General features: G+C 37.6%; 1 non-coding gene and 1 pseudogene across 1 annotated transcript; one reads left to right on the forward strand and one right to left on the reverse strand.

The window, feature by feature from the left end:
• Nucleotides 1-4,581: 4,581 nt before the first annotated feature.
• LOC121498489 lies at nucleotides 4,582-5,055 on the reverse strand (annotated as a pseudogene).
• A 3,370-nt stretch (nucleotides 5,056-8,425) lies between these two features.
• On the forward strand, nucleotides 8,426-8,492 carry LOC121499196. Its single transcript, XR_005990040.1, has one exon. It is a non-coding gene; the product is annotated as a small nucleolar RNA SNORD115 (small nucleolar RNA).
• Nucleotides 8,493-23,968: the final 15,476 nt, after the last annotated feature.

The raw sequence follows: 23,968 nt of genomic DNA on the forward strand, positions 1-23,968 counted from the left end.
CAGCCATTAGAAATGACAAATACCCACCATTTTTTCAACGTGGATGGAACTGGAGGGTATTATGCTGAGTGCAGTAATTCAATCGGAAAAGGACAAACAGTGCATGTTCTCATTCATTTGGGTAATATAAATAATAGTGAAAGGGAATATAAAAGAAGGGAGAAGAAATGTGTGGGAAATATCAGGAAGAGAGACAGAACATAAAGACTCCTAACTCTGGGAAACGAACTAGGGGTGGTGGAAGGGGAGGAGGGCAGGGGGTGGGAGGCAATGGGTGACGGGCACTGAGGGGGACACTTGACGGATGAGCACTGGGTGTTATTCTGTATGTTGGTAAATTGAACACCAATAAAAATTAATTTATTGAAAAAAAAAAACAAAAAAAAATCAATTAAATGAGATGCAATCCGAACCAGACGTCCTAATGATGAGGGTTAACGAGGTAGAAGAACGAGTGAGTGACATAGATGACAAGTTGATGGCAAGAAAGGAAACTGAGGAAAAAAGAGAAAAACAATTAAAACAACATGAGGAAAGGTTAAGGGAAATAAATGACAGCCTCAAAAGGAAAAATCTACATTTAATTGGGGTTCCAGAGGGCGCCAAAACGGACAGAGGACCAGAAAGTGTATTTGAACAATCATAGCTGAGAACTTCCCTAACTTGGGAAGGGAAATAGGCATTCAGATCCAGGAGAGAGAGAGATCCCCCCCTCCTAAAATCAATAAAAACCACTCAACACCTTGACATTTAATAGTGAAACTTGCAAATTCTAAAAATAAGGAGAAAATCCTTAAAGCAGCAAGAGACAAGAGATCCCTAACTTATATGGGGAGAAATATTAGATTAACAGCAGACCTCTCCACAGAGACCTGGCAGGCCAGAAAGGGCTGGCAGGATATATTCAGGGTCCTAAATGAGAAGAACATGCAGCCAAGAATACTTTATCCAGCAAGCCTCTCATTCAGAATAGAAGGAGAGATAAAGAATTTCCAAGATAGGCAGAAACTGAAAGAATATGTGACCACCAAACCAGCTCTCCAAGAAATAGTAAGGGGGAATCCTTAAAAGAAAGAGGATGTCCAAGGAAACAATCCACAAAAATGGACTGAATAGATATCATGATGACACTAAATTCATATCTTTCAATAGTAACTCTGAACGTGAATGGGCTTAATGACCTCATCAAAAGGCACAGGATGTCAGACTGGATAAAAAAGCAAGACCCATCTATTTGCTGTCTACAAGAGACTCATTTTAGATCTAAGGACACTTACAGTCTGAAAATAAAAGGTTGGGGAACCATTTACCATGCAAATGGTCCTCAAAAGAAAACAGAGGTAGCCATCCTCATATCAGATAAAGTTTATCCCAAAGACTGTAGTAAGAGATGAAAAGGGACACTATATCATACTTAAAGGGTCTATCCAACAAGAAGACCTAACAATCATGAATATTTATGCCCTGAGTGTGGGAGCTGCCAAGTATATCAATGAATTAATAACCAAAGTTAAGACATACTTAGATAATAATACACTTGGTGACTTGAATGTAGCGCTTTTTACAATCAACAGATATTCTAAGCACAACATCTCCAAAGAAACGAGAGCTTTAAATGATACACTGGACCAGATGGATTTCACAAATATTTACAGAACTTTACACCCAAACGCAACTGAATACACATTCTTCTCAAGTGTACATGGAACTTTCTCCAGAATAGACCAGACCACATACTGGGTTACAAATCAGGTCTTAACCGATACCAAAAGATTGGGATTGTCTCCTGCATATTTTCAGATCATAATGCTTTGAAACTAGAACTAAATCACAAGAAGAAGTTTGGAAGTACTTCAAACACATGGAGGTTAAGGACCATCCTGCTAAAAGATGAAAGGGTTAACCAGGAAATTAGGGAAGAATTAAAAAGATTCATGGAAACTAATGAGAATGAAGATACAACCATTCAAAATCTTTGGGATACAGCAAAAGCAGTCCTGAGGGAAATACACCGCAATACAACACCCACCAAAACTGGAAAGAACTCAAATACAAAAGCTAACCTTGCACCTAAAAGAGATGAAAAAAAACCAAAAAAACAGCAAATAGATCCTACACCCAGCAGAAGAAGAGAAAAGATTCGAGCAGAACTCAACAAAATAGAGACCAGAAGAACTGTGGAACAGATCAACAAAACCATGAGTTGGTTCTTTGAAAGAATTAATGAGATAGATAAACCATTAGCCAGCCTTATTAAAAAGAAGAGAGAGAAGACTCAAATTGATAAAATCACGCGTGAGAAAGGAAAGATCGCCACCATTACCAAGGAAATACAAATGATCTTAAAAACTTATTATGAGCAACTTTACGGCAAAAAATTAGGCAATCTAGAAGAAATGGATGCATTTCTGGAAAACCACAAACTACCAAAACTGGAACAGGAAGAAATAGAAAACCTGAACAGGCCAATAACCAGAGAGGAAATTGAAGCAGTCATCAAAAACCTCCCAAGACACAGAAGTCCAGGACCAGATGGCTTCCCAGGGGAATTCTATCAACGTTTAAAGAAGAAACCATACCTATTCTACTAAAGCTGTTTGAAAAGATAGAAAGAGATGGAAAACCTCCAAATTTGTTCTATGAGGCCAGCATCACCTTAATTCCAAAACCAGACAAAGACCCCACCAAAAAAGAGAATTATAGACCCATATCCCTGATGAACATGGATGCAAAAATTCACAACAAGATCCTAGGCAATAGGATACAACGATACATTAAGAAGATTATTCTTCAACAAAGAGATAGAAGGTATAAACAAAACAAAACAAAACAGAAAACCAAAAAAAAAAAAAAAAACAAAAGACAAAAAAACGAAAACCAAAAACAACAACAAAAAAACATTATATGTCTCATTCATTTGGGGAATATAAAAATTAGTGAAATGGAATAAAGGGAAAGGAGAGAAAATGAGGAAAATATCAGTGAGGGTGACAAAACATGAGAGACACCTAACTCTGGGAAATGAACAAGGGGTAGTGGAAGGGGAGATGGGCGGGGGGTGGGGTGACTGGGTGATGGGCACTGAGGGGGGCACTTGCTGGGATGAGCCTGGGTGTTATGCAATATGTTGGCAAATTGAACTCCAATAAAAAAATAAAAAGAAAATTAAAAAAATTCGTTCCAAGCTTTTGTCATTGCAAAAGTGCTTCAGTGAATATCTATATAAAGATGTCATTTTACACATATGAAGTTATATGTGTAAAATAAATACCTAGGGTATTTTAATTTATAATTGTGACAAAAATTCACAAAGGTCATTTCACACTTAATTCTCTTATTCTTTGGAACAGAGCTTTTCAATGGGTATATTGCACAGCATGCTGTATGGTGGCGTATAGGTATATCATCAGTAATAAGGTGGAAGTGGGGGCTCACCTATATGCTGCATTTGGTATATAAATATAATTTTATTTTTTATAAATATTATTTTCTATGTGGCTCTTGATTTGAAAAAAAAAACTGTATATTCATTATCTACTACCTAATATGAGCAAAGATGAAATCATTACATTTATAGGATATCAGCTACCTTTTCTCTCTTATACCACCAAATTTCATTGATTATATGATTTGCATTTGTATTCCCTTGAAGTATTTTCTGATGGATGTGGCAGGTTGATTCTACTTGCTCTCATTCTAGCTGTTTCCCTCTGTTGCAGTGACTGAAAAGCTGAAGTATCCTTTTTCAGACATTTTTGTAGCTACAGCTCCAGATATGATTTAGATTTGATAAATCAGATGCACTCTCATGAGTGCTGGGAGGCAGAGGTGACATAGAAATGCCACTTCTGCTGTTTCTACTGGCAAGTGCAGTAATGTTGCAGGGATATCTGCAGAAGCCTAGTGTCTGGTGACCAGCACCAGGCATGTCATGAAGAAGTACATGGGGGTATTTATTCTGCTGGTGAGGACCACAGCATAGGTCTGGGTCTAGACCCAGGAGCTACAGCTCTGCTCAGCATGGCTCTTTCCCCATGTGTGGTTTTTTAATCATGGGTGGCAATGTGGCTCCAGGTCAAGGTTCCTGATCTCTTCTCGAAGCCATATAACTGTAATACATCTTTGCTTTGGATTCCATTTTATTGTTGATTTGCTTCATCATGGTTTTGAATTCACAAAAATCCATTTGGGCAAAATTTTCACTGTCCTCTTCCAACATTTTCCTAAGTGTTCTTCATCTTTGGTGTGCTTCTTCTATTCTTTTTCTCTTTTCCTTAAAAAAAAAAATCTGGGGCACCTGAGTGTCTCAGTTGGTTAAGTGTCTGCCTTCAACTCAGCTCATGATCCCAGGGTCCTGGAATTGAGTCCTCCGAGTCAGGCTCCCTGCTCAGCAGAGAGTCTGCTCCTTCTTATCCCTCTACTCCTCCCTGCTGCTCATTCTCTCTCTCTCTCTCTCTCTCTCTCTCTCTCTCTCTCTCTCTCTCTCCGCCCCCCCTAATGCTTTCTCTCTCAAATAAATAAATAAAGTCTTTTTTATGGTGAAAAATTTTAAATTTAGATTTATAGCCAGCTGGACTCAGTTTAGATGATCCTAATTTTGTTGGCAACATCCAAAGCATCATAGTCAAGAGCCAGTCAAACATATGCTTTCTTCTCTCCATCAGGCCTGATCAAGGTGTTGACCTTGGCCGCATCAATGTCATAGGGCTTCTTCACAGCCTGTTTGATCTGGTGCTTATTGGCCTTGACATCCACGATGAACACAAGTGTGTTGTTGTCTTCTATTTTCTTCATGGCTGACTCAGTAGTCAGGGGAAACTTGATGATGTCATAGTGGTCAAGTCTGTTTTTCCTGGGGGCGCTCTTTCGTGGATATTTGGGCTGCCTTCGGAGACGCAGGGTCTTGGGTCGTCAGAATGTAGGTGACGACCTACGGATCTTCTTTTTTTTGTGACTGTGCACGCCTTTCAGCACTGCTTTCTTAGCTTTCAAAGCCTTTGTTTTGGCTTTGGCTTTGGGAGGGGCAGGGGCTTCCTTCTCTGCCTTCGGTGCCATCTTCGTGAAAGGGCATAAATAAAGTCTTAAAAAATTTTTTTTTAATCTGTTGGTGCTTTTTTCAAAGTAGAGTTTTTAAGAAGAAATTTTTTCCTGGGCCAGTGGTAGTGGGCACTTCAAAGTAGAGTTTTTAAGAAGAAATTTTTTCCTGGGCCAGTGGTAGTGGGCACTTCCAATGAGGAAGGAGCCAGGGCTTTCAAAGCTTCACGTTGAAGGCTCTTAGGAAATCTCCCTGATGCGCAGCACAGTTCCTTAGGACACAGACTTGCGTGAGTGGATGAGGTGTCCAGGCCACAATGGCCCGCCATGCCGCAGCTGCTCCCCATAGAGAGACTCTCCTCCCCACTCCCACAACATACAACTTCCTATAAATATGCATCTGCCTCGTTTCTTCTTCAATCATCCCTGTTAAAATGAGTCTCAGGAAGACCCCACAACCAGTTCGTGCACCAAGTTCCCATTGTTTTGAACAATATATTTTGCTTTAGTTATTTTCTCATAGAATATGACATTTGCTTTGGAAAACCGAGTGGAGAACTATGCTTAGGGAACTTTGAGCTCTCCAGCCTCCCTCCCTCTTAACCTCTACTGGCCTCCCATCCTGCTTATAGTCATCCTTCCTTAATTATTGTGATTTGAGTTTTCAGAGGTCTCTTATTTTAATTGAATAAGGAGGTTTTCTCTATCTCTGTTGTTATTGTAATTTATGCCATTAAAAAGAGATAGCAGTATCTTTATGTGCCTATTTTCATATTGGCATTCTCGACTCGGGAAGTCCTGCTTGTGCTGTGGCTGGAGGCAGAGGACATGGTGCAGACACTGATCATCTGAGAGAGGGAGAGTTAGAAAGTGATAGGGCGGGGATCCCTGGGTGGCGCAGCGGTTTGGCGCCTGCCTTTGGCCCAGGGCGCGATCCTGGAGACCCGGGATCGAATCCCACATCGGGCTCCCGGTGCATGGAGCCTGCTTCTCCCTCTGCCTGTGTCTCTGCCTCTCTCTCTCTCTCTTTCTCTGTATGACTCTCATAAATAAATAATAAAAAAATTAAAAAAAAAAAAGAAAGTGATAGGGCCAACCTCTGGGAGAGAAGAAGGGTCTAGACAAGTCGAGAACTAAGCTGTACCATCCCCTTCCCACATAGAGCACATCAGAATTTGCGCAGCATATTGGAACAAATGCACAACACTGCTCATACCTAGATAGCACCAGCCTAAAGACTGGTCCATGCTTCCTTGAAACCAAAGAGATCAATATCTCAGCATCCTTGTGACTATCTTCAGTACTATGGTTTGCTCCAGTGAGGAGGCACTGAAGGAACAGAAGGTTAGATTTGGTGAGAAATGTGATATAGGGTCCTCCTATTTGGGACATAGCGGAATAAAGAAAGTAATAAAATAGATGGACTGTAAGACAGAAGATGTGGGATGTTTAGTAATAATTACAGGATTTGTTGAATCTGATTAAAAGGCTCCAAAAATATGGTGAAAAACCCAATCATTATACTTACAGAATAATTGTAAAATTATATGGAGAATTGATCTCTTTATCCTGAGTTGATTCCGCCACAGACATGGGTAAATGTGTGGGCAACACAAATGAGACCAGATGGAAGAGATAACAGCAAGTTCAACCCTTTATTGCCAACCACTACACCATTCGGGGAGTGCCAAAGAACAGAGGGACGATGACAGATTTGGCATCTAGTCACGGGTCTCTTCACCCACCCAATCTGCAATATGAATCCAGTGTAAAGTTTGTTAGCCACAGAGCACCTAGGAAAGAAATCTGGAATGGGCAGAGGAAAATTTTTAGTGATGGTCTGATTCCTTTCTGCAGGATTTCAGCTTCTCCAATGAGCCTCAAAGAGAAAGATAATAAACAGAATAGTGTAGTATAAATAACTTCATTTTTTATACCAGGGTTACTCTTCTCTTTTTTTAAACCAATAAAAAATAACTGCTTTTTTATCAGTCTGCATGACCCTTCACTTAGAAAAACCTAACCTTCGTGAATTTTATTCACCTTTTTTCTGTACAACATAATTCAAAGTAAGCCTGTCGGGATCCCTGGGTGGCTCAGCGGTTTGGCACCTGCCTTTGCCCCAGGGCACGATCCTGGAGTCCCAGGATCGAGTCCCACGTCGGGCTCCCGGCATGGAGCCTGCTTCTCCCTCTGCCTGTGTCTCTGCCTCTCTCTCTTTCTCTCTCTCTCTCTCTCTCATGAATAAATAAATAAATAAATCTTAAAAAAAACAAAAACAAAATAAGCCTGTCATAAGCCTCAGATTTTGGTCTAATGAGTCTTAGTCACTAGACACCAATGAATATAATCAGTTATTCTTTTGAGTGAATTCTCATAATATTTTTATTATTATTAAAGTAATATGCTATGCATCATGCTTACCTTCTTAGTCTTTTTTTAGTTTTTATGAGTATGTGGGGATTGATTTCAATAGTTTAATTGCTGATAATATAAAATTTTCAAATCTGAATAGTCTTAAAATGGTTAACCTAAGTGAAACATTTCAAGTAAATATTAGAATTCTCATTCATGGTGGCCGAAAAAACTGGGCCAAAGATAAAAACAAATAAATCTACAATCTCACATTAAACTCATAGAAGTATGAAGCTCTGTTATATCTGAAATTAACCATTAAGCTGTAAGTAATTACTCATCTATGACACAATCATTGTTTCAACTGAATATTATTTTGAGAATTAGGAGAGGTGGGTTGTAATTTTTTAAAAAGATAGTAAGAAACTCCAGAAAATATAGTATACCCCATGACTTATTTGTCATAAAAGTTATCATAGTTAAATTTATCTTTATTATTAAGTTACAGATACTAAACTGGTGTTTAACCAGCAGATATTGTCTTCTTTCCTACGACGTCAGTAGTACTTTACATGTCATTTTAACCAATATTAAGTGAATTTATATATATTCTTCATACATGCTATAAGAAAAGGCTTTCTTTTTTTTAATGACTGAATTTTGCACAGCTTGTAGGAAAAGTAGAAAATAGCCATCTGGTCAGACAATGCAGAAGTGTCTCATATCCTTATACTCAGAGGAATTTACATTTATAAACCGGGTGCCATGCTAAGGGCTTTACAATGCCATTGCATTTTATATATGCCCTAACACTATGAAATAGTTATTATGATTTCCATATTTACAAATGAAAAAAAAATTGGGACAAGTTCACTCACTATCTCAACAGAATTGTATATAATCTACATCAGTGAAGTGTCCAGCATGGAATACATGAGAAATTAATGTCAATCCTAGTATCAGAATTTTCCTAATCCTTCCCTTGTAAAAGCATATTCAGATCCAAATGTGTAGATGTGTGGGGAGTAGCTTGGTTGGATAAATGATGAACTTACATTGTCTTGAAGAGAGCTAATAACCTAAAAATCATGCTCCTTATTTCCCCGCCAGAACAATGATATTTGAGGCTTGAGACAATCAATCCCTTGCAGGAATCTCACGTGCCCCTAACCTGTCTGTGAAGTTCTAAATGAACAGCACATGCTCTTGATCACATTTTATACTTTGTTTAATGATCCACACTTCCTAATAGTAAGGCACTCTTGGGGGTGCTTATTTATCATGATTTTCAGTGAGACGTTCTACTAAGGGTTATACATACCATTGTGTTAATGACCTCAGGTGAATCAATTTCTTTGGTCATAGATACATGCCAAATAGAACACTAGATTTGTGATGAGTCCTGCCCAAAGGCAACAGGTTTTATTCATTTAGGGATTGATTTCCATAGTAGCTCCATGTATATAATTTATTTCTCTGACAGTGTCACTCCTAAAGCATCTTTGGAAATACAAATCTTTCCTTTATACTTGAAACTGATCAGATTGTAAATTGAGAAAATTTTTCCTTAAGTGGCACCCTGGAAAACATTTACCTCAGTCTCTATACAAGTTGAGGCCAGTTGAAAAAAAAAAAAAAACAATAGCAGGAGCTCAGGGGTACATCTAGGATTGAATTTTTAAGAATTTTGATAAAGGAAGCTAGAACTAGATAAGCAATAATTTTTTAATGAGGAGACACTTTCTTGGGACATGGGACTTAATACCCTGGCAAGGATCAAGGGAATGGACAAAACCACTGCTAGAGTCCTTTAGAAGTCTGGTAAAGGTGATAGCCAATGCAAAGCAAAGTGAAGATGCCTGAGTTACCCTCTCAGATGGTAGAGGAAGAAAGACAAAGCTCAGAGAAGAGGATTTGGCACATCTGGGATTGAGCCTGGCCAAGATAAAAAGAACATGAGTAAGCTTCTTGAGTGGGTAGCCCGTATGCTCATGTAACCCACCATGGATTTATCAGTGCCTTCCCCCAGCTCACCCCTATGGCCATTGAGGAGGGAGGGTTCCCATATGACTAATGCAGAAGAAAAAATGGCCAAGCTTGGTTAGGGGTTGGTCCATTACATATGTGGGAACAAGCCTAAGCTGATGGGGATTTCATTACTACTATAGAGTAGTAATATCCCTTGAAAGACAGGGGAGAGGAAAAATCTGAATTGGCAGAGCTACAATGAATGCTCCTAGTCATTCACTTTGAGGGGGAGGAAAAGTAGTCCAAGGAAGAAAATATATCCAGATGACTGGGTAGTGGCCAAAGGCCTGGCCTGCAAAGGAAAGGAAAGGGAATGGCATGTCTGAGATAAGGAGGTCTAGATAGAGACATACAGACAGGCATACAAGAGCGAGCAATAAAAGATTTTTGTATCACATCTTAACAGCTTGCAGAAAACATCCACCAAGGAAGAGTCATTGAACAGCCAAGTAGACAAGATGATACAGTTACTTGGCTGCAGCCAACTTTGTCATTGGTGCCTTGGAATTAGCATAAATACTACAATGAACACATGAGCATGGTGGCTTTTGTGTTGGTAAAAACAGAGTTTGGTTATGGACTCCAAAACATGCACTCCCACTTAGCAAGCCTGCACTAGCTACTGCTACCTCTAAATGTCCAATTGTCTGCAATAGAGACCTAAGCTAAGTCCCTGATATGAGATAACTACTCAAGGAGAACAACCTGCTACTTGGACAAGCCACCTATGTTAGGTCCTTTCTGCTCTGGATAAGAAGCAATTTATCCTCAAACAGAGACCTATTTAGGATATGGGTTTGGGTTGCTTGGCACTAATCTTCAGTCAACACCACTATCTGGTGCTTATTTGAGGCCTGATTCACAGACACAGAAGCCCACACAACATAACACTCATCTAGGGCATCCTCTTCACAGCAAAAGAGGTGACTGTAGGCCTATGGAGGTTCTGGTCCTTAGAGGAGCACACTCTTACAAGGCAACACAACAAGGGTTCTATTAGATTGCAACTTTGGTTGATGCTAAGGAAATTTGGACTCCTTGTACCCAGGGTTCAGTAGACAAAAAATGAGTCATCATGTGGCAGGAGTTACCGACCCTGATCTGCAGGAGAAAGAGTCTGCTCTTAAATAGGAGTAGGGTAGTCCACTTGGATGCCTCTGGATTGCCTCATGGTAGCTTTGAATGGACATGGGCAACGACTTTGGCCTGAAAAGGATATGATGCCAAGAGCTCAGAACTTTGAAGATGGAAGGTTTTTGTGACATCACCAGGTAAACCACCAAGACTGGTCAAGGTGATAGTGGAGGATGAGAAAAACTCAAAATGGTTAATGCAGGATGGCAAAGATGAGAACTAGTTGTAGCCCCCAGACCAACCATAGCAATGGGGGCTGCAGTTCCTCCTACTAAGCTTTGACTTCTACATTTCCCTTTAAGGAAAGAGGCCCACAGAACCATGAAGAAGTTAGCTCCAGACTGACATGAAGAAGTCAATCTGTGTGAGGCAAAATTTAAACTTTGATGGGAGTGAAAATGCACTACTCAGGACTCCTGCTCCTGGAGACAGAGTTATCAGATGGTCCCAGCTGCTGCATCCACTGCTGAGCTCTGAAGCCACACTTCTGCTGGCTGCTCTAGCTATGGCTGGGCATGGTACAAGGGCAAGGCCATCCCCCTCTTGCTTAGGTGTGGGAAGACATCAAGTGGTAACTAGCCTGAGGTTTCCATATTGGCCTGGTCTAATCTTTCTTGGAACTCTGCTGCTGTTCAAGTCTCTTTGGACTTGAGACTTCCCTCTCTATCTCTTTCCTGCGTTGTAGTCTGAAGCCTGTCCTCACCTTCTGTTCCCTCCCTGAAAAATTCTCTTGCACTTCTGATTCCATTTGAGGTCTGCTTCTTAGGGAACTCAAACTAAAGTAATAGAATTAAAATGTTATTTGTTCTCATTTTTTTCTCCTCCTATATGTCTGTTATACTGAACAAACTCATTGACCATATCAAATGTACATCTTAAATGTAATTATTCATGAATTAAAGTGTTAGTTTAAGTGGGAACATATAAAAATATTTATTGATCTGTAGATGTTCATTTGGTTTGTCAGACCAGATAAAGACAGTGGATTTCCAATTTTTTTGGGGGGGAAGTATACTCAAGGGATTATTGTCAGAATTGTCTTATGTTGGTCAGGGTTTTATTTTTTAATGATATATTCAGTCATTTTAATGTAATCAATCTAGGTAACTATTCATTTAAAATTCACCATGAGGGGATGGGTGCCTGAGTGGCTCAGTCAGTTAAGTGTTTGCCTTTGGCTCAGGTCATGATCCCAGGGTACTAGGATCAAGTCCTGCCTTGGGCTCCCTGCTCTTCAGGGAGTCTGCTTCTCCCTCTTCTTCCACTGCTCTGCCTGCTTGTGCTCTCTCACTCTGTCAAATAAATAAATAAAATATTTTTTAAATTAAAAAATAAAATTCACCAATGGAAGCATTGTTGACTTTCATCAACAATATTTTAACCTATGATTTTCCAATAATTAGTTTTAAATACATATAATCTGTAGGTCAAGTGCCTTATCCAGACTGCTGAAGTGTATACATAAGTAATTCCTGAAAAAATCATTTGTCCTCTGATACTAATTATTATATCTAACTCCTTTTCCCTTGAAACATGGGAACTGTGATACACGTGTTCCTAATAGTCCATAGTCTAAAACAAAAATCAGTTGCAAGCCATTCTATTAGACCAGGAGCAAGTTAATTCAATAAGTTGAGATGATAACTTTTTGTAGTATTATTTTCATGATAGCTGCAAATTTTTTTCTTAGATTTTCTTCCTAATATTACTATGTTTTTCAAATCATTTTATTTACCTTTTATTTTTTCTTATATACACTTTTTATTTATTTTATTTTGTATTTTTAAAAATACTTTATTTATTTATTTATTTATTTATTTATTTATTTGAGAGAGAGAAAGAGAGAGTGAGTGGGAGGGAGAGGGAGAGAGAATCTGAGGCACACTCCACACTGAACTCAGAGCCCGACAAGGGGCTCAATCCTAACCTGGAGATCACCACCTGAGCCAAAGCCAAGAGTTGTCTTCTCAACCAACTAAGCCACCCAGGCAACCCTATTTTTTTTTTTGAAGATTTTTATTTATTTATTGAAAGAGAGAGCACACATGCAAGCAGGGGGAGGGGCAGAGGCAGAGGGAGAGAGAATCCCAAGCAGACTCACTGCTGAGCCCAGAGCCCTAATGTGGGGCTCAATCCCAAGACTCCAAGATCACGACCTAAACCAAAATCAAGAGTCAGATGCTTAATTGACTGAGTCACTCAGGTGCCCCTTATATATGTTTTTTAAAGGGTTTCTGGTTTCACTTTTATATCAGCAGATCTATTTGTTTTGTGAATTGTTCATTGCCTTGTGAATATAGTGTCTATGCTAGTTTAAACTGTTCATTCAGTTGTTTAAAGAGAAACTACTGTCTTCATAGGTACTTTAAACACTCTGTGATTTTTCAAGATCTGAGATGTCAATAAAGCAGCATACACTTTACACATGTACTCCAATGTCAGTCCAAACATCAACATCTAGGAACCAACAATGATGAAATAACAAAAAGGAAAACCCTACCATTTTAAAAATCTTCACTTAAAATATTACTAACAAGGTATTTTAAAGAATTTTTAAAAATAATTCTGCACATATTAAACTATTGTTTTAAGTAAATTATTTTTAATTGTTTTTGTTAAAGAAATTTCATGCTAAGTAGGCTGGGACATATGAATGTGCATTCATAAAATTGTCTTCTGGAGTTTCTCCCAACCTCTCCTTTCCCAAATATGCTCTTATGCTGGAATACTTGAGTTTTGTTTTATAAGAATGATCACGTTCCTTAAATGGAAGATGTCTTTGTCTGTTCCAGATGTAAACTACACCCCTGCATGGACTCTGGCCAAGTAAAGTACAGCTGTCAAAAAATAACTTAGTGGAAAAAAACTTAATGTCATTATTAATGTCATTATTCATGCAAACACTGAGAAAGAAGCCTTAATAATAGTACATATTACTTCCTAAATCCAGATTTAATATTGGGAAATATTTATTTCAAGTTATTTTTTTCAAGATATAATACTGAGCACATCATGCTTGTTTCCTCCCAAACTCCCACATAGATGTGAGGATCTTTACTGTGAGGACGTACGGACTGAGTTACCCCATTGAGTGTTCTCTTCTGACTTTATGTACTGCTATTTTTCAATGCTTCAAATATTAACATTCTAGTTCAGATTTCTGTTTAAAGCATAAAACACCCCTTCAATCTGGTGAGTTATAGATTACCTACCTGCTTTAGAACAACGTGAGTAAAAAGAAGAAAATTCACCATGAAGAATTTCTTCTTTCTTCCAAATGAGAAGTAGGTAGTATGGATGGTTAGGGAGGTAATCACTGTCACTTCCAATTAATGTGGTCTGGGAAGGGGCTCGCCTCTCCACCCATGCTGTGCTAACCTTTCTCATGCAGGACGGTAATTACCATTGAGTGTGTTTTCTAGATGACAACATATAGTTAGCACATGATCCTTAGGCAGCCTGTAAGAAATATTTTAACAGGGCTCCTGTAAACTCAGTGTAGAATCTAATGCCATGATGCCCTCCCTATGCAATACACCAGTGTCCTGACTCTGAAGCCCATTGGCCAGCCAGCTCTGAGTAACATCATTGATCGACATTCTCCCAAATGGACATAAAAAAACAGAGTCTCCATGGGCCACAGAGACTCCTCCTTTGTGTGTCAGATGGTCTTATCTGCGGTGCCACACATTATGTGGTCAGAATTTCCTCCCTTTGTACTAAACACTTTTTGTTTGTTTGTTTTTTCTTCTTTATCATTTTTGGGCATTGAATTTTTTTTTTAAGATTTTATTTATTTATTCATGAGAGGCACAGAGAAAGGCAGAGACACAGGCAGAGGGCTCCCTGCATGGAGCCTTATTTGGGACTCAGACTCAGGACCCAGTATCACACCCTGAATGGAAGGCAGATGCTCAACCACTGAGCCACCCAGGCACCCCAGGGCATTGAATTTTTTAAAGTGATCAGTTAAATAACAGCCATTTGTGGTGAAAAAAACTTACAGATTTTTAAAATGCATTTAGTAAGGAATGCTAATAGTCTAAAATAGTTAACAGAAATAAAATTGAAATCCCTAATCTCCAAACTAGAGATGTGACCAAGTACACTTGAAATTAAGTGTTTTGGAGAAGCTTCTGCAAGTTTGGCTTGCTTAGCCAGTAATATACCCGATTTAAGAAAAGAACTGGGGAGACACTTGGATGGACAAGCATGCTGCCACATTTTCCCACCCACCCACATGGTGTCTAGAAATGCTAGCTCTTCCTCATGTCCTTGGCTTTGAGCCAAAGCTATAAGAAAAAGAAGACCTATATGCAAACTCCAAAATGTAGTAAAAATAAAATGAAATGAAAACTGGGTGACTTGTTTACTACTATTTTTAGTGATTACAAATACTTTTTTTCTTAATAAACACTAGATTATGTGCACCTAAATTTTCTCAGGTAGTTTGGCTTCGTGTAGCACATACAGTTGCTTTTGGGTCACTTCCTTTAGCTATCAGTCAAAAAATACAAAGTCATTTTTAAATAACAGCTAATCTGCTGAATGTCAAGATTAGAAACACCATAGAAATGTTATTTTATATTAGTTACATTTTGTTCACTTTCCTATTTTTTTTATATCTGCCTGGAAATATTAGTTTAACTGAAATTTATCTTTCTTTTTCTTCCTCTCTCTCTCTAATATAAAAGCTTCCTTGCCTAAGGTCTTTTAAATTAATTTATATTTGTAAACAAAAGGTTTAGCTGTAAGTACAAGTATGACTGTGCATTTATAAAGGCCAACACTAATAAGAAAATTAAGCATTATGTAAATATGTCAAGCAAGTGATACATATCCTTTTTCTCTCACATTTTACTTTGAAAATTCTCAAATCTATAGAAAATGGAAAGACCTGTGTATCTTTTATGGAGATTCACTAATTATAACATTTTACAACATGCACTTTATCTTTTTTTCCAGGTAGATACACAGATACACACATATATAAATACACACCTACATATAAGCATACAAACATACATACTTTTTTTGGTAAGAATTTCAGAATAAGTGGTAAATAAACATCATGACATTTCACCTTTAAATATCTAAGTATGAATAAATAAATAAATAAATAAATAAATATCTAAGTATGTATCTCCTAACATTTTCCTACATAAACACAATACTATTTTCATACCCAAGACATTTGACATTGATACAATATTCCCTATATTACCTAATATTGTATTAGGTACAATATTGTATTAGCAGTATATACTTAAAATTTTGCAGTTACCCAAAATATCATTTATAATTTTTTTTTTAAATCCTGTATCCAGCCAGGGACCATTTTGTCTCTTCTAATCTCTCCTTTTCTACCATATTGTGCCTTTTGTCATAGTGACATTTTTGGTGTCCAGACTAGTTGTTTTATAGCATGTCCTACAATCTGGATCCATCTGATTTTATTCCCTCTCATGATTAGACTCGGGTTAGAATTTTTGACAAGAGTGCCACAGAGGTGATATGTGCTTTCCATTGAATTCTGTGAGAAGGCACATATGTCATTTGTCCTGTGATTGATAACATCAAGTTTGATAGCTTGGTGAAGATGGAATCTTATCAGACTAGTCACTTTCATTAGTAAATTGTGGTATGATGAAAAAGCACAAGTATCCTGTCCTACAACTTTTTATTCAATGAATATGCCACTTCCACAATAAAGCTTTTAAGAAACAATGTTTTCCTATTTTATGTTTCCACTAACTGGATATATATATGCAACGCCATAGGGGATGGTAGAGCCAAGCAACAGAAGTCTGGGCTCCTTAAATCACCACACTAAGGAAGGTCACCTACTGACCTAGGACTCCCATGCTGGGACAATGCATGAGAAATAAAGCTCTACATTGTCAAGACTGACATTTTTGGTATATTTGTAGTTAGAATTATTATAAGTAATACACTCACTTAGTTCAACACTTACAATACTTACTCTTACATCCTTTTGAAGTGCTGGTTTTCATTTGGATTTTTTTTTTAATCCTTGGGTTTGATGGCCATCAAACTGTGTAGCTGTGAAAAGACACTTCACAAAATTATGTGTAAATCCAAAGAGAGGAAGTACATCGTTGTTTGTACTAACTGGATTTTGAAATTGATTTTTTCAGTGCCATTCACCCACTGCAAAGAGTTTTTTTGTTGAAATTCAGCTAGTAATTATGTCAATCAGTTGTTCTTATAAACTAACAAAGAAGGTGTTCAATTTACCTTTTAGCAAATAGAATGAATATCCACTGCAATTATTCATTTGAAATTTTTACAGAGGTTAGAAAACAGTTTCCAATTTTTCTAAGTCTATATTCACAAATATTTTTATGAGTAGCACAAATACTGTTTTCAACACCTAATATTATGATGGAGGAAATATTTTTAGGAAGCTATTTTTAAAATTCTCTTTCTATAGCTTGGGTTTCATTTGAAAAGTAGTAAAATCGCATGCATTTTTAAAAATTTATTTGAATCTTTAGAGAGTTATTAGATGCATTTTAAAAACTGGTGCCTAGTAACAGAATACATCAAATTATAGAAAATGTCTGCAAATTTGGAATGCCATTTTTTTTATTTTAAAAAGTAATATCTTTAAGTTCAACAACTCTTTTAGCTGCTTTGCCAGGAAATAATAAGTGAATCATATATTATAAATACTTAATGATCATTTCCTGTTTCAATAAAAAAAACTGCCAATATTCTATCATCTTTTAAAGGTCTTACTGTAAAATTTAACTATATAGATATAGATATTGGCCTGTAGAACTTTGTGCATTTCTGGTTGTGACTTCTTTGCTACAATAACTCACCTATGAATAAGTCAGTGAAAAATTATTGTGAGAAGTTCTAGCTCTTTAGTCTTATCCTGACATCCTTTTTTATTATAGTCAAAGTCACTGCTTCATTAGTGATTACACATCTACATCTTTCCCATGAAATATGGAATTTTTTTCCTTTCAATTCATTTAATTTCAACAATCTGTCAAAAAAGAGTCAATAAACAAATATTGAATTACATTTTGTTGGGTTTTTCAAACCCTCCAACTGCAGACTATAAAAACATCTTGTGCGTCTCTCACCCTGATCACCCTGTTACTTTTCCATATACCACAGGCCACCCATAGATACAAAGCCAGGGGGCAAAGCCGATATGGTCTACTTGGAGCCAGTAGACAGGAGGGCGATGAGGCCTGATGAAGTACTTATGGACAACTTTTTTTATTAAAAGGATCATTTACTTCTTATACCTTCTCTGGTTCCTCTTTACTTTAGCGATCCACACAAAAAGTGGCTTTTCTTGCATTTTATAACTGATTTATGCTATTAAATACCACAGCTATGACATGTTAGAAACATCTGTATGCTTACAATTAACTGTGTAGTTAACGTTTGTCCAAAACTGCATGATTTATTCTAATACATGCTTTTTCAACTTCAAGCAATGTTTTCTCTGCTTATCTCAATAATTTGAGTATTTATTTACTCACAAAGGAATGCACTTTACTTTGCCTTCATGTTGTTATCCATTTGTGACTTCAGCCACTTTCATTGCTATAATAGGAAGAATGAATGTTTCTCTAACAGGATGTGGCTGTTTGTCTTCTGCTATTAGTAAAATCCAAACTTTTAAACCTTTAGCATAAACTTTGGCTAAGTGGATTGTGTCTGAAATAATTTGAACTTGATAAAAATATGTAGACATTTGTTTTTCATAACTTATTTGTTCAGTTTTTAAATGCCTTCCACACTGTTATGGCATGACCTCATACCACTTTTTGTTAGTATCTGAGGATACCATACATAGTTTAAGAAGTGTTTTATCCTTAAGGATAGTGAATGCAAATCCATATTCTGAACAGTCTTCTTGATAATTTAGTTTGTTTGTTTGTTTGTTTGTTTGTTTGTTTTGGGGGGCGGTTTCTTTGCATGACTTCTAGTCAAATTTCCATTTGTCCTTACCTATTGCATGGCCATGAAACACCACGTATAGGATATAGGTGTTTCTAGATACCTGACCATTTTGTAAAAGTTCATGTAGTTAAAAGCATGTAATAAATGCCTGATTTCTTCTAACCTTGTTTATTATATGAAACACAGGTGCTAAGATTTCTTTCTTATTTTTCACACTAAAACCAAATAGATCCAATCAAGATTCTAACATTTTCTTCCCATAATACATTAGATCATGGTACAACCCTTTGGTTTTATAGATCCTTCTTTGGAGACTGAGTGGTATTGCTGGCAAATATAATAGCAGAGACTTTCAGGCGTTATTTACTATGACAACAGTGAGAATCCAATTTATATTGTGGTCCTATTCACACACTCACACACTCATAAATGAACATTTTTATAGAATAATACTATATATGATGTGCTCTAATGTGTTTATTATCTCATTTCTTTATAGTAGCTTTGACCTACAGTTTGAAAAGGCTGTGCTATCATGTTCTGCACACCATGCTCCACAAAGAGCGTAGCAGCAAAAAAACAAGTGTTTTCAAGTCAGATTGGCATTGAAAACTCAGTTTGGTCATTATATAGCCTTTTGACAATATAAAGTTTATTTGAAGTTATCTCTTCTGGCTTATTTCATCTGTAAAATGGGGATAATTACAGTTACTTTGTGAGGATTATGACAATAAAATGAAATAATGTATGTAAAGCATCTAGCACTATTCCTGGCACAGAGTGGCACTCAATAAAAAGATGGTAATCATTGTTAGTGGTAGTGTTATAATAGTAATATTCCTGGATTTCTAGTTAAAAAGATGAGTAGGTAAAGAGAAGATAGAAATAGTAACTATGACAGGGGTGCGGAACAATAATGAGGATGCAGGACTAGAGGAGAGAAGACAGAAATGTCAGCACGGACTCTGCATCTAATCTTATGTTGTTACAGGACTGTCCATTATAGAGCAGTGAGATTCTGCTCAGATTCTACTGCCACTTCTAGAATGTCGGGGCAGCCCCATGTATGTTCTCTCTTTAATCTCACAATAATTCTGTAAAATACTGAAGCAGACCCAGTTTCACCAATGAGCAAAGTAAGTCTCCAAGGCACTGTTGTTGCCTACAGAAGTAGAAATGGCATACACTGGTAGGCCTGTATTTGTGAAATCCTCTGCCCTTTTACCCTTGTCTTTCTGGAATGGGCATAAGCCAGCCAGCCTAGAAGGTGGTAAGCTGTTACACATGAGTCATAATTCCTCTAACACAAGGAGTCCTGTTTGGCCTGTTTTCCCAAATTCCAAAGTAGTAGAAGATAGCTATCCTATAAGAAGCCTACCTGGGGAGTAACAGCTGGAAAATCTGTCTCTTGAAGAATTCAGAAAGGCTTTGATCAATGAAGACAAGAGAGGAGACTCCCGGGACTGAAGTGAGCAGCTGGCTGGTGCACAAAGCCGGGCTTGGAGCGGCCATGCAGCAGTATCTCCCAGGGACCCCACACAGCATCCTGCCTCTTGATACTTATTTCTATGTCATCTCAGGACTTGCGTGGTTCTGTATCTTCCTCAGCTTTCAGCAATCTTACCAAATTGCATTTGCAAGTTCTCTGCCTTGTTTTTGGTCTTCAGGCTGGGTCCTTGTTGCATAGATAAACTTCAGTTTTACATCCAAGGAACTTTTAAAGCTCTTGTCTCTCCCATGGATTTTAGTTTCTGTTAACTAAATGATGTGTTTTCAAGTTTTGTAATCCATTGCTACATCAATATCTTGTATTGACCTGACCTGTTAACAATTCTACAAATCTATGTCTGTCTGATTGGTATTTTGTTAAAATTAGTAAAGTTATTCTCGAGATCTTATCTCCCAGGAAATGGGAGAGAAGGCATCTTTACAGTGATTTATTTCTACAGTTTTTTTATTTGGACAAGTGGCTAATCTATCAGTTTACCACTCACAATGGGACCTCTTCCACCTTGTTAAAGTGTTGACCACAAGTGGTCATTTGTTCTTTTTATTCTTAGGAAAACCCCATATTTTTCTATAACTATTCAGCCTACTGTAAATTTCCAGTGTTTTGCCATCTCCTAAAAGAAAAGTACATATCAATACTTTATAAACAGGTATCTGATAAAAAAATTAAATCCCCAAATGCATCAATACCCAAGTAAAGTTCATCAAAATAAATATGTCCTATAATATTTCCTTCAATTGTATTAGGAGCAGCTCTTATATACTTCATTTTTAACTTTTATCTCTTTGAATGTCATTGTGAATTGATGGCATTTTGTAGACACAGATGCAACTCGTTTTAATTAGAGATAGTAACTTAATGTAACTCAACTATTTACATCTTGACTACAAACAACAGCTTTAAGATGGTTCTTTGTCCTTTCAGAATTACCCTAGACGTTTTCTTATGTATCATTGCTTATTAGCAATAATAAGATATTCCTCATACTGCTGGATACTTTCTCAAAATGCTCAAAATGAAATCAGTTACTCTCAAAGAGATCAGATTCCTTTATGTGAAAAATACTCCTAAAGAAAAGTGTGTATTTGTGGTTTTGCATGAGTATTGCCATTGGTCAGGCGATGAGGCCACATTACTGAGAAAGCCATAAATTTTTTTTTCAGAAAAATATATGTTAGGACCCAAGTTCACAAGACATGTCCAAATTAACTCTAAAATCACAAAGTCATATTTTTAAAGATTTTGTTCCAATAGATAAATTGCAGTTTATGAGGCACTTGAGTGCTCAGTCTCAATTCAGGTCATGATCTCAAGATTGTGAGATTGAGCCCTACAACTAGCTCCATGCTTAAGATTCTCTCTCCTCTCTCCCTCTGCTCCTCCCCTGCCTCAAAAGAATTGTAGTTTACTATATCATTTAGATTGTTAACCCCCTGCCTATGAAATCATGAGCTCCATCTGTGTGAAGGTCTACTACATTGACTAGAGAAATTATCATCCTTTCACTGTTGATAAGAAACATCCTAGAAGAATGAAATGCAGAGCATTATCCAAAAGCTTTGATCCGTCAGTGATATGTTAAGTCTAACCATTTAAATGCAACAAATTAATATATAAACAGAGGGTCCACTGTGAGCATTTTATGTAGCTTAATTCCTCTCTCCAGACATAGGCCAGGTAATAGAAAAGAGACTTCACCTATAGCACTGTGCGCCCAACATGCAACTGTAAAATGACAAAAAAACCCAAATAGAATAAAAAGGCATTATTAACGAGAATCTTTCCATAGTAGAACTCAAAGCACATTTGGTTGCTGGCATTGTTTCTAAAATAGGATGATATCTGAGCAGTTTTGCTTCCTTTCAACACTGCTACGGGGAACATCCCAAAGCCCAGTCTCTGGAAAGTGATTCGGAGCAGATACACTGAATTCCCCAGGCGTCTGCCAAGATTCTCTGGCATTTGGGACTTGGCAGAGTGTTGCAAAATAAATTTTCTTAGACAATTCTGGAGTTTGCTACATACCAAAATGTCTGAACACTAGTTCCAAATGCTCCTCTGACCACAGGTTTTCCTCCACATCTCCCGATGAGGCCTTTTCACCGGCCTGGGTTTGCGCGTAGCAAAAATAAATAAATAAATAAAAATGAATGCCGTGTTTCCTTGACTGTTTGCATCAAACTTTTCAAATTCTCTTTAAAACGCTAACATATGTTTAAACGAATGCTTTTAAAAGTAAACCTACCAAATATGGGTCATTTTTTAAAAGACGTTATGTTTTGTAGAGTGGTTACAAGTTCACAGAAAAGTCAAGAGTGGCACAGAGATTGGCCCCATCCTCCATGCCCTCCAGACATCCCCAGCCTCCCCCACCATCGACATCGCCACCAGATGATGTATTTTTTACAATTGATGAACCTTCACTGGCAATCACTATCACCCAGATTTCATAGTTTACATTAGGGTTCACTCTTGGTATTGTATATTCTGTGTGAGTTTGGACAAATGCATAATGACATATATCCAACATTGTAGTATCATACAGAGTAGCTTCTCTGCCCTAAAAATCCCGTGTTTCACGTATTCATTCCCTTCTTCCCCCCTCCCCAGTGCCTGGCAACCTCTGATATTTTTGCTGTCTCTATAGTTTTGCTTTTTCCAGAATGTCCAATGGTTGGAATCATGCAGTATGTAGGCTTTCAGGTTAGTAATATGAGTAACAGATTAGCAAAGAGGCTTTCATTTAATAATACACATTTAAGTTTCTTCTAAGTCTTTCCATGGTTTGATAGCTCATTTCTTTTTAGTGCTGAATAATAATTTCATTGGATGTGCCGCATTTCATTTATTAATTCACCCACTGATAGACATCTTAGCTGCTTCAATGTTTTGGCAATCACAAAGGTGCTATAAACATCTGCGTGCAGGGTTATGCAGGGTTATGTGTACGATTGCTGGATCCTATGATATGTAAGAATGTGTACAGTTTTGGAAGAAACCACCAAAACTGTCTTCCAAAGTGGCTCTACCATTTTGCATTCCCACCAGCAATGAATGGAATTCCTGTTGTTCCATGTCTTCTCCAGCACTGGTTGTTATCAGTGTTCAGGATTTTGGCCATTCTGATAGGTGTATAATGGTATCTCATTGTCATTTTAATGTGCATTTCCCTAGTAACATAGGATGTGGAGCGTATTTCATACACTTATTTGCCATTTGCGTATCTCCTTTCATGAGATGTCTGTTAAGGTCTTTGGCACAGTTTTTCATTGGGTACATATCATAAGCATTTCTCAGTTATCCCCCCAACTCCCCTTAGGTGTAGGACAGGATGGTTAGAACTTGCTGGAGTTGATCATTTTTCTTTTCTGCCAGGTCAGTTAGGCTCCGATGAAACCCCAACAGGCAGGTTAAGTAGTTTCTCCCTAGGGTTGATCTTGTTGGGGAGACTGGAGTGCTCTGGTGTATTTCAAAAATGGTTCTCCATTTCCCTTCTTCCTGCTAGAAGCATGGGATTTTTTTTCCTTCATACCTACTGGGAAAACCTGATGGCCAAGGTTCTGGAGGTAAAACTCACAAAATTTCCTCCTCCCCTCCCCACAGGACCATGTGCTTTTGGTGTTTTTAGCTCTCAGACTTGTCCACTCTGAGCATCCAGTAATTCCTCAAGTACGGTTTAGCTTTTCCTACACTGCTGCAGTTCCTCTACAGATCTGAGCTCCTGAGTTTCTGCTCTGGTGGGTTGCAAATCTCTGTTTTTGCTTCTTGCTTTCTCTAACATTTGGGGGTAGACTTTTGCCCTGAAACCTCACTTCTCTTACAGATCTAAGAAATATTATTCGTTTTTCAGTTTGTCCAAATTTTCCCGGGACAAGTGGTGATGTCCAAGTTTCCTATGTGAAACCAGAAACTGGAATTCCCCGGGTTATTTTTCAAATTTTTAATTATTTATGCAGT

The sequence above is a fragment of the Vulpes lagopus genome, chromosome 9 (genome assembly GCF_018345385.1).
Source record: "Vulpes lagopus strain Blue_001 chromosome 9, ASM1834538v1, whole genome shotgun sequence".
In the NCBI taxonomy this organism is placed as follows: Eukaryota; Metazoa; Chordata; class Mammalia; order Carnivora; family Canidae; genus Vulpes; species Vulpes lagopus.